At 36.1% G+C, this 18493-nt stretch overlaps 1 protein-coding gene and 1 pseudogene across 2 annotated transcripts in view; both read right to left on the bottom strand.

The window, feature by feature from the left end:
• EDA (ectodysplasin A) overlaps positions 1–18493 on the bottom strand; it is a 554900-nt gene that overhangs the window by 221923 nt on the left and 314484 nt on the right. The window lies entirely within an intron of this gene.
• The window catches only part of LOC128577919 (tubulin-specific chaperone A-like), a 128680-nt pseudogene continuing 111952 nt past the window's right edge, over positions 1766–18493 (bottom strand).

Below are 18493 nucleotides of genomic sequence, written 5' to 3'. Positions count from 1 at the left end.
GAAGGGCACAACCCCAAGGATCTGGCTGAGGCTTATAAGCTAAGTAACCATGGCAACAGGGTTGGGAAAGGAGCCCAGGTAGGCTGATAGGAATGGAACTAATGGCAAATCACTTCTGGCATACTCAGTTTTGTTTTGTTTAATTTTAAGAAAGAAGACAGCACAACTTACCATGGGTCTGGGATACTGTGAAGTGCAAAGTGCTTGGTGGGATCAGCATTACCTGCATGCTAAAGGGACCTAGGGCTCTTTACCTTTGTTATGAACACCAAATATCTAATAAGAGATTTTTAGGGATGGAGGATAAGAACAGTGCATTAGGAAGGAACTCCCCCAAGTGTTCAAGGTCAACTGCAAAAGCTAGGCTTTAAAAAAAGCAAAAATAAAAAGGGGCGGTACCTGTGGCTCAAAGTAGGGCGCTGGCCCAATATGCCCAAGGTGGCAGGTTCGAACCCTGCCCCGGTCAAAACTGAAAAAGAAACAAACAAACAAAAAATACTAAGAGGAAAAAGTCACAAAGCTAGCTGCAAGGATGCCAATTGAGAAACTATGTAAGTTTCAGTGATGGGGCCTTAATTACTAGGGCATGGCAAGAACACAAACTCCAATATTTACTTGTGGGGAAGGAGCATGATATTGTTTGTGTCTCCTTGCCCACTCCATGTTTTGTACATAGGAAGTTTTCCTTAAAGGAAAGTTTAAGCTACGTTAAGCTAATCTTAACATAAGCTAAGCAGGTTTGAAGCCCATAAAATGATATTCCCTAGCCAAGGCCTAATGAAACTAGTGAAGTCCAGTAACTTTGACTATTTTAGTAGACCTCATGTGAAGTACATTAAGACACTTGTCAGAACACGTCAACTACCAGAACGTATCCTGACACTCTAGTCCAAAAGGCAACGCTACACCTCAAGGAAGAGGCAGAGATTTCTGTGCTCCATAAACCAGCAGACTAAGTCACCAACCATTGTCCTCCATGGTTAGCTTTCTCTAGCTTCACTGAAATGTGGGAATGGAAGGGAAAAAAAGGTGTGTCACTGGCCCTTCTATCCTCTTCCAGATTTGAGACCCTCTGATGTAAATAACCTTACTCTCTCTGATGTGAATAATCGTTTCTCTTTTGTCACACCTAGAATGAGAAGTCATCCTTTGAATAAGCTTTTGAACTGAAATAAAAGTTGGACACGAGCAGAGTATTCCATATATTGACTTTTCAAGCAGTGAATGAAGAAGTAATATGCTTCATGATAGTATTTAATTTGAATACACCATGGTGGGAGGCAAAGGATACACTGGGGAGACTATGCTCTAGATACATGGTCATCTTATCTAGAAGGAGTCTGTGTCCAGTGGAGAAGATAATTTCAGACTCCTCATTTAATTCAACTTTTCCCTAGACTTTTCTAGCACCAAACAATCTCACTTTCCTTTCCTTTCCTTTTTTTTTTTTTTTTTTTTGCAGTTTTGACTGGGGCTGGGTTTGAACTTGCCAACTCTGGCATATGGGGCCGGCACCCTACTTACTCCTTTGAGCCACAGGCACTGCCCCTCACTTTCCTTTTCACTTCAGCCCCATGTACTGAGTCCTAAGCCTTCTGCTGTGGACCTACTCAGGGAAGATTTATTTTTTAAGGTATGAAATGAACAATTTTATTAGATGAATCCATTTATTTGACACATTAAATAGGCAAAGATAAAATATTTGCAACCTCATAGAAAGAATCACATTCTCATACTACTTGAACACAACAGTTGTTAAAAACAACAAATTGTAGAATGGACCCCAGGATTTTATGCAAAAAACATCCTGTACAGAAAGGTTTCAGGCTTCTAACTTCACTGAATCTGGTACTAAGCATGCTGCTTTATATTCTTCAGCTTCTTCTAAATTTTTTTCACTTTCTAACATCTGCTGAAGATCAATATATGCAGCTTCCAATCTGCACTGGCAATCTGGAATCATTATCCTGGACTCTTGCAGGATCTCGGTCTGCTTTTTAATAGCACAATTTTCACCATCTTAAGTTCTCATGTTTTTCAATCTTTTCTTCTTGTTGCTTCCCTTCCTTTACATACATCACTTTCTCTTTGACCAATCACTTCAATTAGCTGGTCTTGATCTTGATCTGTCTCACGTGAGGATCAGACGTGGTCCCTCAAGTGCCAGAAAAAGGAGGGGCAGAGAGCTATAGGAACCGTGGAGGGTGGACAGCATGGAGGTGAACGTTGTGTCTGAGAAGAAGACTTTTAAGGGCTTGGTTTCTGATAAGGCACTGCAGCCTTATCATAAAGTAAATAGTTAGATGTTACAATTCAGCTATTGGGGTAGAGGGACATTCAGATTTTCCTTTCCTGGTCCTATCACGCCACACCTTGAGGTTCTTCTGGCAGTTGGAAGGGAGTTTCATATTCCTCCTCTATTTGTCCACTACCAGCAATGCACCAGTGGCTGCTTCATCACTAATTTTGTCTGTCAAGTCACCAGGAGCATGACTATCTAGTTAGAATTCCCTGGCCAAGTGGAATACATATTCCACACTTTTTGTTGTTCTTAAGCATCTCCTTCTCTGGGATGAGCTCTTCTGGCTCATCCCATGTGTTAGAGGACTAGGTTTTCCAAACTGCAAGATGATTAGGTCAAGAGACTGGTAGGAAGATTCTTTAGTAGCTGAAAAGATAAATGAAAATTCAAGGACATTTCTTTGCCAACCTGAGTGCTCATTCAAAATGATACAGAGTTTGGCTTCTCTTTTGGATACTGTACCTCAAGCTCTTTCCATTGAGTATGTCCTCTGAATCCATGTTCTTTCTGAATGTCATAGCTGGTCCCATTCTCTTTAAAGCAGAAGAAATGAAAACCTCCAATATAACCAGATATAATATTCATCTGCCATTTTTTTCATTTAACAACAAAAATAAAAGATCGATAAAGTAATTTTTCTTTTCCTTTGCTCATAACAATTTATCTACATCTTTTTAATGGCTGCATAGTATTCCATGGTGTACATATCCACAATTTGTTAATCCATTCATGGGTTGATGGGCACTTGGGTTGCTTCCATGACTTGGCAATTATTAATTGGGCTGCATTAAACATTCTGGTGCAAATGTCTTTGTTGTAAAATGATTTTTGATCATCTGGGTAAATACCTAATGGGGGATTGCAGGATCAAATGGTAGGTTCACTTTTAGTTCCTTGAGTATTCTCCAAACTTCTTTCCCAAAAAGGTTGTATTAGCTTGCATTCCCATCAGCAGTGTAGAAGTGTTCCCTTCTCTCCACATCCATATCAACATCCGTAGTTTGGGATTTTGTTATGTGGGATAATCTTACTGGAGTTAGATGATATCACAAAGTGATTCTGATTTGCATATCTCTGATGATTAAAGATGGTGAGCATTTTTTCATGTGTTTGTAAGCCATGCACCTGTCTTCTTCAGAGAAGTTTCTGTTCAAGTCTCATACCCACATAGAAATGGAGTTATTTGTTCTTATCTTTTAGATTAGTTTGAGCTCTCTGTGGATTCTAGTTATCAGACCTTTATCAGAAGCATAACCTGCAAAATATCTTCTCCCATTCTGAAGGCTGTCTGTTTGCTTTACTTACTATGCTCTTGGCTGTGCAAAAGCTTTTCAGTTTGATCAGAGCCCAGTGATATAATTGTGGTGTTGCTTCAAATGCCAGGTGCTTCCTCCTCATAAAAAATTCTCCAGGCCAATTTCTCAAGCATTTTCCATGACCTCTCTTCTAATATTTTTATAGTTTCATGTCTTAAGTTTAGATGTTTTATGCAGTGAGAATCAATCTTTGCTAATGGTGAGAGATGGGGGTCCAGTTTCATTCTTCTGAAGGTCACCAGCCAGTTCACCCAACACCATTTGTTAAACAGGGAATGTTTCCCCCAATAAATGCTTTTGATAGGTTTGTAAAAAATAAAATGACTATATGTGGTTGGGTTCATCTCTTGGTTCTCTATTCTGTTCCATACATCTACCTCTCTATTTTTGTTCCAGTACTAGGCTGTTTTGATCACTAGATTTATAGTGTGTGTGTATGTGTGTGTGTGTGTGTGTGTGTGTGTGTGTATATATGTATAACTATAGATTTCTAGTATAGACTGAAGTCTGGTAATGTGATACCTCCTGATCTGTTTTTATTTCTGAGTAGTGTATTTGCTATTTGAGGGTTTTTCTGATTCCATATAAAACGAAGCACTATTTTTTCAAGCTCTTTAAAGTGTGATGATAGTGCTTTAATAGGGATTGCATTATATCTGTAGTTTGCTTTGGGTAGTATCAACATTTTAACAATGTTGATTCTTGGGCAGTGCCTATGGCTCAATGAGTAGGGCATTAGCCCCATGTACTAAGGGTGGAGGGTTAGAACCTGGCCCTGGCCAAACTGCAACAACAAAAATAGCAGAGCCTTGTGGTGGGCGCCTGTGGTCCCAGCTACTCAGGAGGCTGAGGCAAGAGAATTATCTAAGCCCAAGAGATGGAGGTTGCTGTGAGCTGTGACACCATAGCACTCTACCCAAGGTGACAAAGTGAGACTCTGTCTCTAAAAAAATAAAACAAACAAATAAACAAACAACAACAAAAAAGCAACAATGTCGATTCTTCCCAACCATGAAGATGGTATGTGTTTTCATTTGCTAACATCTTCAGCTATTTCTTTTCTGAGAGTTTGATAATTTTCTTTATAGAGATCTTTCACATCCTTCGTTAGGCAAATCCCCAGATATTCACAGATATTTCATCTTCTTTGGCAATAGAGTCCTTGACTATGTTTTTAGATTGACTATTGTTGGGATATACAAAAGCTACTAATTTGTAATTATTGATCTTGTATCCTGAGATGCTGCTGTATTCCTTGATCACTTTTAAGAGTTTTGTAGTTGAGCCCCTGGGGTTTTTCAGGTATAGGATCATATCATCTGCAAAGAGTGAGAGTTTCACGTCCTCTTACCCCTTTCAAATACTTTTGATCCCCTTCTCTTGCCTGATTTTGATGGCTAGACCTTCCATTACTATGTTGAATAGCAGTGGAGACAATGGACATCCTTGCCTAGTTCCAGATCTGACTGGAAATGTTTTCAATTTTACTCCATTCAGTATGATATTGGCTGTGGGTTTGCTGTGTATGGCTTCTATCAGTTTAATAAGTGACCCTTCTAATACTATTTTCTTGAGAGTTCTCATCATGAAAGGGTGCCGGATATTATCAAAAGCTTTTTCTGCATGAATTGAGAGAATCATGTGTTCTTTGTTTTTTATTTTATTTATGTGATGCATTATATTTATGAATTTATGTATGTTGAACCAGCCTTGTAACCCTGGGAGAAAACTGACTTGATCATGGTGTATAATTCTTGTGATGTATTGTTGAATTCTGTTTGCTAGGATTTTATTGAATATTTTTGCATCAATATTCATTAATGACATTAGTCTACTGTTTTCTTTTTTTGTAGAGTCTTTTCCTGGTTTCAGGATCAGGGTGATATTTGCTTCAACTTCTCTAAAGAAGACAGATGCATGATCTACAAACACATGAAAAAAAGCTCATCATCCTTAATTATCACAGAAATGCAGATCAAAACTACTTTGAGATATCACCTAACCCCAGTAAGAGTAGCCCACATAACAAAATCCCAAAACCAGAGATGTTGGCGTGGATGTGGAGAAAAGGGCACACTTCTACACTGCTGGTGGGAATGCACACTAATACGTTCCTTCTGGAAGGATGTTTGGAGAATACTTAGAGACCTAAAAATAGACCTGCCATTTGATCCTAGAATTCCTTTACTAGGTTTATACCCAGAAGACCAAAAATCACAACATAACAAAGACATCTGTACCAGAATGTTTATTGCAGCCCAATAATTCATAATTGCTAAGTCATGGAAGAAGCACAAGTGCCCATCGACCCACGAATGGACTAGCAAATTGTGGTACATGTATACCATGGAATATTATGCAGCCTTAAAGAAAGATGGAGACTTTACCTCTTTCATGTTTACATGGATGGAGCTGGAACATATTCTTCTTAGCAAAGTATCTCAGGAATGGAAGAAAAAGTATCCAATGTACTCAGCCCTACTATGAAGCTAATTTATAGCTTTCACATGAAGGCTATAGCCCAACTATAGTACAAGACTATGAGGAAAGGGCCAAGGAAGGGGAAGGGAGGAGGGAGGTTGGGGGGAGGTTAGGGAGGAGGGAGGGTAATAGGTGGGGCCACACCTACGGTGTATCTTAGAATGGGTACAGGTGAAACTTACTAAATGCAGAATACAAATGTTTACATACAATAACTAAGAAAATGCTATGAAGGCTACGTTGAACAGATTGATGAGAATATTTCAGATTGTATATGAAACCAGCACATTGTACCCCTTGATTGCACTAATGTACATAGCTATGATTTAACAATAAAAAAATAATAAAAAAAAAATAAATAAAAAGTAAAAAAAAAAAAAAAAAGAATGTGTTGGGAGTATTCCTTCTTTTTCCATGTTTTGGAAAAGGTTATTTAACATAGGTACTAGTTCCTCTCTGAAGGTTTGGTAGAATTCTGATGTGAAGCCATCTGGTCTGGGAATTTACTTTTGTGGGAGATTTCGTCTTGTTTATGCTATTTCAGTGCTTGAAATAGGTCTATTAAACATTTCTAATGCTTTCTGGCTGAGTCTAGGAAGGTGGCATGCTTCCAGGTTTTGGTCCATTTCCTCCAGATTTTCACATTTCTGAGAATAGTGTTTATTATAGTAATCATTGAGGATTTTTTGGATTTCTGAGGTGTTTGTTGTTATTTCTCCTTTATCATTTCTGATAGGTGATATTAGAGATTTTACTTTTCTGTTTCTGGTTAGTGCCCATAACAATTTGCATTGACCTACTATGCCTGGAGAACAGAGTTCACTTGTAAAGAAAATTAAGAATGCCAACACATGGGGACAGTTCACTACAGTGAAATTTCACAAGAAGGAAGGAGCGAAGAACCTGCAACGATGGCCAGCTAGGGACAGAGGCTGCACGGGAACAGAGGAAGAGGAGAACATACTGTCAAATACACTTGGGCAGATGGAAAAGGTTCTTCTCCCAGCCAAGTTTGTCATCTTCCAGCTACCTTCTTTGTTGTACCCTTAGCCTCTTAAGCTCCTTCAGCAAATGAATTTTGCAGTGTGCTAGCTTTTCTGCTGAAGAAGGGTTGAGGGTCAGATAAGAACCAGGAATAAATTAAGGGGAGGAAAGAGAATACTATTCCTTGAGTTTTTGTGAATGACACCCTCACTGTAAACAATGGGAAGGAAAGTCAGTCCTGAGAGCAAGCAGCAGTGGAGCAGCAGCTCTGGGACCTTTTCAGAGTCTTAGGTAGGTGGGGATAGCCACTGACCCAGTAAGCCCTGGCTGCCTACTCTGCCTCCTTCTGGGGGAATCTGTTTTTTTCTTTTTGGTTTTTATCTCCAGCTTTCCCCAGAGACGAGTATCTTCCAATAAGGAATGGCAGGAGCTGCATGTGCAATCCAGTAAGAGTCCTGAGGATCTGGGGCTTGAGAGGCACTGGTCACCCATGGTGCTGACCAGTTTTTTCCATTTTCCTCTTAAAGAAACAACAATACTTCTTATTCTGTTTTGAGGAGCAGAAGGAATAAAACTCTGGGGGATATTTTGGTTCTTATCTCCCATACTTAATCAATGGCTGTGGTGGCTGCATCTGCATTGCTAGGGATGCTATAGGTACCTAAAACTCTGAAGGAAAGTGAACTTTATCTTCAATTAGAGAAGCTGAGGACCAAAGAGGATGAATTAACCATAATCATATTTTTCTTTGTCTTACAGCCACTTGGCCATGGGTGCAGATAAAGTAGTGGGCAATATGTGACAGAAGCAGTTAACTAATGCCCTATTATTCTGGCTGGAGAACCAAAAAGTGGAGCCATAGGTAATGGGAAAATACTGGGAGATTGTAGAGATAGAGAAGATCAGGAAAGCAATTCCATAAAGTTGTTTATGAATCCCTGGGCTCACCTCCATGCTGCATATGCAGAGATCACAACTTAAATGACTTATGAAAGACTTTGAGAAGTTAACTAGGCAGTAGAATACAATGCACCTTCAAGATGTGGAAAAGGTCTGAATAGTATCATGAAGGCTTTGAGAAAGAAAAATCAAAGAACTAGAATGGTTAAAGCAATTTTGAAAAAGAACAAAGAAAAACTGGGTGTTGTAGCTCAGTGGATAACATGCCAACACAGTGGGTTTGAACATTGATGGGCCTGATTAATAAAAAAAAAGAACAAAGAGTACTCACACTGATTTTGACTTAACTTCCTTTACAAGTGATAAAGGTAGAGAATCAAGTTTGTATTGTTTGTGAAAGAATGAATACACAGATTAAGGGTCCAGAAATATATATATATATGGTCAATTAGTTTTTGACAAAGGTTCCAAGATAAGTCAACAGAGAAAGGATAGTCTTCTCAATATTGTGTGAGAATATATGAAAGGTAGAGTATGTATATAATAATTTGTAGAGTTGGGAGTAGAACTTTAGACAAGATGTAAAAAGCATGGCCTATTTGATTTGTGTTTGTTTAGTTGGTTGTTTTTATTTCACTTTTTATCACATGCAATTGTTAAGAAGTTCCAATAAAAAGATATGGTAGGGAAATAAGCCACTTTGTAAAAAAAAATTAGTGAGCATAAATAAGGCCAATTAATTTTGAGGTTAAAAAATAGTTTTCTCAATAAAGAGTGCTTGAATGAGCTATCTATACACAAAAATTATGAACCTCAACTCACGCCTTGCACCACATACTAAAATTAACTCAACATGGATCAAAGACCTAAATGTAAAATCTATAAAACTTCCATAAGAAAACATAAGAGAGAAACTCTGTAACCTAGTGTTTGGCAAAGATTACTTAAATATGACACAAAAAGCACAAACTAGAGAGCAAAGTTGATAAATTGGACTTCTATCAAAATTTCTCTTGTGTGAAAGAAACTGTTAAGAAAACAATTAGGTAAGTCATAGGCTGCGAGAAAATATCTACAAATCACATACTTTGTAAAGAACTTGTGTCTAGAAAATATAAAGGACTTTCAAAAGTCAATAATAAAAAATTAAAAAAATAGAGAATAGATTTTAAATGACACTTCACCACATTGAAAAAGACGCTCAACTTCACTAGTCACTAAAATGCAAATTTAAAAGGAATTTTAATATATACATATTAGAATGTCTCCCTATACCCCCCAACCACTAACAATACAAAGTGATGGCAACAGTGCAGGGCAAGAGAAACTCTTATATATTGTTCATGGGTAAGCAAAATCATACAGTTATTTTTGTTAAAAAGTTTGGTAATTTCTTCTGAAGTTAAACATACATTTTTTCATAAAACCCAGTAATACCATTCCACATATTTACAAAAGAATAATGATGTTATGTTTCCACAAAACCATAGATGTTTGTAACAGTTTTATCATTAGAAACTGGAAACAACTTGTAAATGGATAAACAGTGTATCTTGTCCATAGAATTTAATCTTTTTCAGCAATAAAAAGAGATAGGCATATACACAATAATGTACACAATATACTCAATAATGTAAATGAACTCAAATTCATTATGCTAAATGAAAGAAGCCAGATGAAAAAAGCTACATACCATATGATTGCATTTTTAGGACTTTCTAGAGAAGGCAAAACAATAGAGAAAGAAAAGAGATCAGTGGTTACGAAGAGCTGAGGGTAGGGGGAAGAGTTGACTACAAAAGGGTCTTAGAGAATATTTGGGGGTCATAAAATGGTTTTATATAATGATTAAAGTGTTGTTTGCATTACTGTATGTGTTTGTCCAAATTCTCAGCATTGTACACTTTAAAAAGGCAGTATTTATTGTATATAAATTATACTTAAAGTTAACTCTACCCTAGCATCTACTTTGAACACTAGTATGCAAAAACAAATTAATATTCTTTTTAAATAATAAAAACAAAGTATAGAGAAATCATGTTAATTAATTAGTGGCTTAGGATACTCAAATAAAATTCTAATAGGATGCCACGTGTATAGCTATTGACTTTTACATGTGTATAAGACTGTTCCAGATTTTTGTGCTTGGTTATTTTATTTTATTTATTTTATTGATATTATTTTATTTTAGTAAATTTATTTCAGGTTAAAGTGAGGGTACAAGCAACCAGGTCAAAATATTTGATTTTATAGGTATAGTCCCTTTTAAGGTTATGCCCCACATACAAAAGGTATGCCAAACCCCCCCAACCCCTCCTCTTCTCCCTCCCTCCTTACCTGTCCCCCCAACTTGAATTGAAATGAGTTTTTCTCCTATGTGGGTATGCATCAGATCATCTACTGGCTTCACATTAGTATTGAGTACACTGGATAATTGCTTTTCCATTCTTGTGATACTTTACTAATAAGAATGTGTTACAGAGTAATTAATATTTTTCTTTCCTTTCCTAAATTTCAAAACATTAACTAAATGTTTTATGTTACATAGGATGTTTTTGTAATGCTTGAATCCTGGCTATAGGTATGCCCATCACCCAAATAGGGTTAATTGTACCCATTAGGTAAGTTTTTGCCCTCCTCTCCTCTCTCCCTCCCCCCTGGTTGATTTCCACTGAGTTTTACTTACTTCTGTGTGCTCATCAGTTAGTTCCAATTTAATAGTGAGTACTTGTGGTGTTTGTTTTTCCATTCTTGAGATACTTCATTTAGGAGAATGGTCTCTGGTTTTATCCAGATTGTTGCAAATGACTTTAATTCATCCTTTTTTATGGCTGGGTAGTACTCATGGTACACATATACCACATTTTATTAAGCCTCTCATTAACTGATGAGCACTTAGGTTGATTCCACATCTTTGCAATTGTGAATTGTGTTTTAATAAACATTCAAGTGTAGGTATCTTTTGATGAAAAGTCTTCTTTTCCTTAGGATAGATACACAACGGTGGGATTGCTGGATCTAATGGTAGGTCTATACAGAGTAGGAGAAAATATTCACAAGCTGCACAGCAGATAAAGGGCGAATACACAGAATTTACAAAGAACTCAAGAAAATAAGAAAGAGAAAAACAAACAACCCTATTAAAAAGTGGGCAAAAACAACAAGAAAAACTTCTCAAAAGAAGAAAGACAAATGGCCACTAAACATGAAAAAACGTCCTATGTCATTAATCAGGGACATGCACATTAAAACCACACAGAGATATCACTCTACCCTTTTAGAATGGCTTTTATTAAAAAGTCCAAAAATGATGGATGCCAGCATAGATGCAAAGAGAAAGGACTACTCATGCTACACTGTTGGTGAGACTGCAAATTACTGCAACATGATGGATATTGCACATAAGTTTCATATTTAAGCTTATTCCCTCCCTCACTTTGCTCAGATATATACACATATACATATGTAGGAGAACCTCTGTAAGTTAATCACCCAAGGGACTGTAACAAACTGGTCAACATATGGAGGTAGTCAACATAAAGAACTAGGCCTACTGTACTGATAATTATATGTGCACATCTGGTCTATGAAAATTAGGACAACTTAAGGAGGTGGTCAATGTAGGGAAGTGGTCAACTATGGAGATTCTACTGTATATATGTATATATGTATGTATGTATACTGTCCACATATACACACATATATAAATATATACATTACATACATATCATTTTCTTCTGTTTTTTTGTTTATTTCAAATTCCTCTTTTCCGTTTGGCTGTTGTTTAGACTATCTAGTAATCCTTGTCTATATGTTTGTATTAAAGAATGAATTGGTAAAAAGCTGACTTAAAGTTGTATGTGAATAGTTAAGGCTTGACAATGAGTAGATCGTATAGTAGGGTCCTTGGAGGCAAGTTGGTTATTTGGGAGAGGCCCAAATACCAGTATCTGGAGGTCTTATCTTTTGTCATTAAATTTCTTAAGAATTCTTTATTTCCCTACTATGCAGGAGAGGCAAGAAATACGATGGAAGTAAAAATTTGCTGGATACCAATTTGAGGGCAGAACAGCATCTTTGGTTTGCCATCTTTTAGCATGGAGACTTCAACCTACTTTTTATAGAGAATAAAGTTCCATTCTCTTTCCTAGTGGTGGTGCTGGTGGTATTGTGGTATATGTTAGGGCAAAGAGACCTGAGAGTCCAATTTTTTGGTACATGGATTTTCAACCAGTGTTATTTTTTTCTAACCTGCTCATCGCCCTAGTTTCTTGTGGGATTTAGTACTTGAAAGTCACAAATCTCTCAGGGGTTAAGCAGGACAGTTTGTATCCTTCCATTAAGTACCCCATTATGCAGGCATTTATATTATAGTTACTTTACTTTCCTAACTCAGTCGCCACTCTGTAGAAGTTTTAAAACATGTCCATAACTTCTTTCTATATTTATTCCTTCAACAGATGTAAGCTTGACTTAATGCCTTGCTTCTAATGAATAAAGTAGAAAAGATAGAGTCCAACTTTTGATATTGAATCTTAAATAGTCCTACGGTTTCATTATTGGATCATTTGCTCTGGAGGAAGCCAAGTGCCATGCCACAAGGCACTCAAGCAATCTGTGGAGAAGCACATGTGGTGGGGCATTAAGGACTCCTGCATATAGCCATGTGATTGTGTCACCTTGGAAGCCAGCTATACAGCCCCAGTTAAGTCTTCAGATGATTAAAACCTCATTAGAAAATTTAAGCCAGGGCTCCTCAAGCAAATTACTTCCATATTTCTAACTCTCAGAAACCTTGTGAGATAATGTGCTTGTTGTTTTAAGTCACTAGGTTTTGGAATAATTTGTTATGCAGCAATAGATAACTAATACTTGCTCTCATCTATATTATTTTTATTCTCTTCAAAAACGTAAAATTCTCACATGAATTGATGTTTTTTCTCCTATTATCTTTATCCTTATGTATTCTTTTTTAATTTTTTTTTGTAGAGACAGAGTCTCACTTTATGGCCCTCGGTAGAGTGCCGTGGCATCACACAGCTCACAGCAACCTCCAACTCCTGGGCTTAAGCGATTCTGTTGCCTCAGCCTCCCGAGCAGCTGGGACTACAGGCGCCTGCCACAACGCCCAGCTATTTTTTGTTTGCAGTTCAGCAGGGGCTGGGTTTGAACCCGCCACCCTCGGTATATGGGGCCGGCGCCTTACCGACTGAGCCACAGGTGCCGCCCTCCTTATGTATTCTTATCATATAATTATTGCCTACATTTCACAAATTCCTACTAAACAACAGAAAAATGGTTAATCTACAATGTTTAACCAGAAATCTACTATATTCTTTGATAGTAATATAGTATCTTGGCTTGTTTTGTGTTAGTATTTGTCTTCCATTATATTGCTTTTAATATTCATTATACTTTAGTATCTTATGAAGAACATATTCCTGAATTTTTTTTAAGTCTGACACATTTTGTCTTTTAAACAGAAAATTTAATCAATTTACATTTGCTGTGATGATGGACATACCATTTCATTCTGTGCTTTGTATTTGTCCCACTTTTTCTATATTTATTTTTATATTCTTTTCCCCCACTGTGGTGATGAGGATTCTGTTCTTCATTCCATTTCACTTCTACTATTTTGAAAGCTATCCATTCTATTTCTTTTATTTTACTTCTTACCCTAGAACTTTCAGCATATATACTTTTTTAAGTGAATCTATTCTTGAACAATCTGTTCCTTAGTTTAGATCATCCCCTGATGATTCATATCATATTCTTTTGTGATATTTTCATTCTATATGGCCTTTCTTTAATTAACAAATTAGACATTAGTATTATTGTATACATTCAATGTTTGTTTAGATTTTTCCCCATGTTAAAATTTTCTTTCCTTGCTATTCAATGTCGTATCTCAATTTTTCCATCTGAGATCATTTTCTTTCTATATTAAATACATTTTTTTTGAGACCGAGTAGAGTGTCATGGTATCATAGCTTTCAGCAACCTCAAACTCCTGGTTTCAAATGAACCTCTTGCCTCAGCCTCCCCATTAGCTGGGATGATAAGCACCTGGCTGATTTTTCTTATTTCTTAGTAGAGACTATGTCTCATTCTTGTGCAGGCTGGTCTCAAACTCCTGAGCTTAAGCAATCCACCCACTCAGGTCTCCCAGAGTGCTAGGATTACAGGAGTGAGCCACTGCATCCAGCCTGAAGTACATCTTTTGGAAGTTTTCTTAGTGAGGATCTGTAAGTCATAAACTCAGTTATTTGTCTGAAAACATTTTTTATTTCACTCAATGGTTTCAGTGAACAGAAATTTTCATTGACAATTATTATCTCATAGATCAGGGCTCAGTAAACTATGGCCTGTACGACAAATTTGGTCTGCAGTCTGTTTTGGTGTGGCCCTTGAGCTAAGAATGGTTTTTACATTTGAAAGTGCTGTAGGAAAAAAAGCAGAGAATAAGAATATGCAATGAATATTGCATGTACGAATCCCCAAATAATGATTATCTGACCCTTTACAGAAAAGAGTTGCTGACCACTGTCACAAACTATTGAAGATACTATTCTGATGTCTTCTGGCTTCCAGTATTGCTGTCATTCAGCTATGATTTTATTAAGTTTGGTTGTCATTATTCTAAGTATAATCTGTTCTCTTTGCTTGGATGATTTTAAGAGCTTTACATTGGTTTGGGGGTTTTGCACTTTCACTCTAACATATCTAAGTCTGGATTATTATTTTTAGTTTAACTGGTTAAGAATTTATTGAGAATCCTAAATTGGGTACTATTCATCAATTCTGAGAAATTCTCAGCCACTGTCTCTTTAAATATTGCCTTTCTCCCATTTCCTCCCTCTAAACTGCAATGAAACACATGGTAGACTTCCTCAGTCTATCCTCCATGTTTCTTAACCTATCATTTCTTCCTATTCTTTGTTTTCTGTGTTACATTCTGTGTAATTGATTTTAGTTTCCTATTCTCTCTTAATCTATGTGTAATCTATTTAATATATTGAAATTATAATTTCAGTGATTATATATTTTTTCAATTTCAGGTTAATGCGAGGGTACTTACAATTGGGTTACATAAATTGCTTTTATAAGGTTAAAGTTTGGGTTGTAGTTGTGTCCTTCACCCAGGCAGTGTGCAATGTATCTGTGCAATATACCCCTGTTGGGTGGGAACTTATACAATCTTTCCCCTGCATTTGAATTTAATTTATATTTTTTCTCATATAAGCATGGTGTTTGGTAATATTCTAGTTTCAAATCAGAACTCAGTACATGTGATGCTTATTCTTCTACTCCTGTGATACTTTGCTGAGAAGAATATTCTCCAAAGCCATCCAAATTGTTACAAAAGATACAAAATCTCCATCTTTTGTAGCTGAATAGTATTTCATGGCATACATATATTTTTTAGTTCTATTTGGCTCTTTCTCAAATTTGTCTAGAAGCATTTGATAGTCTCCTATACCTTCATCATACTTTAAAAGCCTTCTTTTAATTAACCATATTATACAAACTTATTTTGTCTGTATCTTATTATTTCTGTTGTCTTTGTAGGTCTGCTTTTAGAGTTTGCTATTTCTGCTTAGTCACTTATAATGGCTTATTCATAAATCTTGTGATTTTTTTTTTTTAAATTGTGAACTCATATTCCTTGGGAACTTTATCTGTGGGAATTCTTTGAAGCTTGAATTTAAATGAGTTCCCTCCAAAATGATTTGCATTATATCTATCAGCTGTTTGGAAAGCACTACCAATGTGGAATATCTTTAAAGATTTGGCTTGGGGTATTTCAGACCACACAAACAGTATGAATTTCAGTCTCAATCATTTTTTGTGAGAGGGCTGATGATTAGTAAATCTCTATAGAGAATTTTTTTTCTCACTCCAATCAAAGCCAAAGCTGAGATACGTGAGTATGTTTAATTTTCCATCTGCAAGATTTTCTTTCCCTCTCATTCACCCAATAAACTGGTCAATCAATGGAAATCTTGCCTTTATTTTGATAGCTCCAATCTCACTTCCAACCTTTTTAGGGTCTCAGGCTTTAAATAACCTGCTTCCAAACTTGGGTGGCCCACTAAAACTACACCAACAAAGATCAGCAGATAACTCAGGTAAATGTAAAACAGTCACTCACTAAGGCCTAGTTTACTGATCTATATTTGTGGTATCTTTATTCCTGGCTTTCAGAGATATTTTTTCCTTTTGGGCCAGTTCAATCATGTATATGAAAAGGTGTTGTTTTTTATTTTTATTTCATCTATAAGGGAGACTTTCTGTAATCTGTTGTAATGCTAAACTTCCTACTCTCCATAAAGGGGACCACAGAAAGATTTCCTTTATCTTGGTTCTGCATAATGTTGGAATACGAGTAAGATATTTTTCTGTAGAATATAACATGACCCATACATTAATTCCAGAACAAGCATGCATCAGAATCATCTGGAATTCTTGTTAAAATACATACCGCTTCCTCCCCCTGCCCATTTCTGAGTTTCTTATTTAAAGGATATAGAGTGTGGCTGAGAATTTGCATTTCTAACAGTTCCCAGATGTTTAAGATGCCATTGGACCAGGGACAATAGTTTGACAATCACTCTATTGGACAATAGAAACCTAGTTCATTCATCATACTTTGTCTCCATTTCTAGTTGTATAAAATGTAAAAATATATGTTTCTGGAACTAACTAAACAAGAAGAAAGATGTTAGCAAAACCTTTTCATTTGATAGAGTCACCAGATTTGTATCATTACATATAGTGAAGATCTGCTCTTCCAAGTGGGCTATGGGGCCAGTATGTACAAGGCATAGTGGTTTTAAATCTAATCAACAAAAAAAAAAAAATGAGAGCTGAAAAAGAACAGATGTATATACATAGATGAATGCATCCAGTAACTGTTGGTACAAGTTATGATGTATATGATCAAATTGGTTTGTATTTCCTTGCTCTTTTGATACAATTCAATTAAATTATTAAGCTGGAACACATTGATAAGATAGAGAAAATTTTAAATGCATAAGTGCAAAAGAGAATAAAAGTAATAGTTACAGTGAGTAGCCATGCAGGAAGAAATTGAGCAGAGTAAGAAGACCTTATCTCCTTGCTTGAATCTGAGAATGCCAATAATTCGAAAGATTTCATAACTGCTTCAAAAAAATTGTTAAAAACTTATAAACCAAACTTACTGTAGGGTAATGTCAAGCATTCATTCAATCAAACACAGTCTTTCAGTACTTACTATGGACGTGGTTCTATGCTAAGGTCTGAGCATAATAGAGAAATATGACATAGTCTCAGCCCCTAAGAAGTTTATAGCATGGAGTCTATAACAAAAAAAATTACAAAATTAATGGCACATAAAAGAGTTGTAAAAGAATAGGCAACCAAAAATACATAGTAAAAATATTATAAAGTGTATTGATTTTTTCATTTATAAACACACATGCACATATAACTGCTCTAGATTTTGTGATGTTTTGGAATAAGCTTTTAAAAACTTATAATATACTATTATTTCTCATCTAATTCTAAAAAACTTCACTTTTGTACCAAAAATGTTCATAGTCTATTTGGGCAGGTAGACATATAAACAAATAACTTAATCATGATTTTATACGGGCTAAGATGGAAGTGTGTATAGGGAGCACTGGGGGCAGTGATCAGAAAAAGTTTCAAAGACAAAGCAATATTTTCTCAGAGCCTTTATAATAGGCGTGTCCAACCTGCCCATGGGTCACATGCTGCCCAGGATGACTATGAATGCAGACCAACACAAAATTGTAAACTTACTTAAAATATTGAATTTTTTTGGTAAGTTTGTTGGTGGAAATCAATTGTGCAGTTCAAGAGCATAAACTTTGTGGACAATAATGTCATGTCACACTGTCACATAAAATAAACATACCTATGCTCTTGCCATTTGTACACATGCTTGGCTTCACTACACAGGGTGTGGCTTCCAGTGTGTTATCTTTTAAGTGCGTACAGTCAAATTGACATTATCAGACTTTACATGTGCTCTTGGTGACTTGGCAAGGAAGCAATTATAAATAATATTTCAACCTACTATTGCAATGTTAGGCATTCAATATTATTTAGAACTCAAGCAAGCATTCTTATTTGATTATTATGGGTATTTCACACATTGGTGGTGCCTTTCACATAATCTGCTTCCTTTAGAATTGGTCCTCAGTCTCACACTGCATCAACAGCCAAGATGCTGAAGGACCCAAACTTTGCTTTATATTTTCCTGTCATGTAACTTTCATAATAAAAGTACATATAGTCTCTTATATATTATTATTTTTAATCTCAGCATGGTTTCTACAACATCTCAAAAGAAAACGGAACCTAAAAAGAGAAAAATTACAAAGGAAGGAAGATTTTTCAATGAAAAGTGGATAGGTGACTACTTTTTTGTTGAAGCAAATAGTAAGGCACTCTACTTAATTTGTAAGGAATTTATACAAGTTTTTTTTTTTTTTTTTTT

The sequence above is a fragment of the Nycticebus coucang genome, chromosome X, assembly GCF_027406575.1.
Source record: "Nycticebus coucang isolate mNycCou1 chromosome X, mNycCou1.pri, whole genome shotgun sequence".
Lineage (NCBI taxonomy): Eukaryota > Metazoa > Chordata > Mammalia > Primates > Lorisidae > Nycticebus > Nycticebus coucang.
Note: the sequence above shows the minus strand (reverse complement) of the source record. Positions and strands in the feature narration are given on the sequence as shown.